Below are 441 nucleotides of genomic sequence, written 5' to 3'. Positions count from 1 at the left end.
ACGGACCCGCTCTGCACTTTTGCACCTCCGTGTCCGAGTGCCTCGAGTGGTTGCATCAGAGCGCGCCTTGACACGGCTTTCTGACCCCCTTGCACCCCTCTCAGATCTCCCCCATCGCGAAAGGTTCGACTACAAGCCTCGCCCACCCAAGACCACGGACCCTCGATTTGCTTCACAACACCATCGTCAGACCTTGGCCTGTGTCAATCACCCCCTTTGCACTTTGGCCTTCTTTTACCCCCCTCTGCCCCTTCACCCTTGTGAACATACCGCCCCCGCGACGCGATAGCACACTATGATCAATCGCATACGCCCTCTTTCTGCCGCGATCCAACCCCCCCCCCAGATGCTGACGACGCGTTTCAGCCTTAGACCTTGGCGGTTCGTGCTTTTTTCTCTACTGTTGGTTTTTATGTTTGTGAAAAAAAACTAACTATTGCG

The sequence above is a fragment of the Verticillium alfalfae genome, genomic scaffold (genome assembly GCF_000150825.1).
Source record: "Verticillium alfalfae VaMs.102 supercont1.4 genomic scaffold, whole genome shotgun sequence".
NCBI classification, from domain to species: Eukaryota; Fungi; Ascomycota; class Sordariomycetes; order Glomerellales; family Plectosphaerellaceae; genus Verticillium; species Verticillium alfalfae.
The sequence above is the reverse complement of the archived record's forward strand: the minus strand, read 5'-3'. Positions refer to the sequence as shown.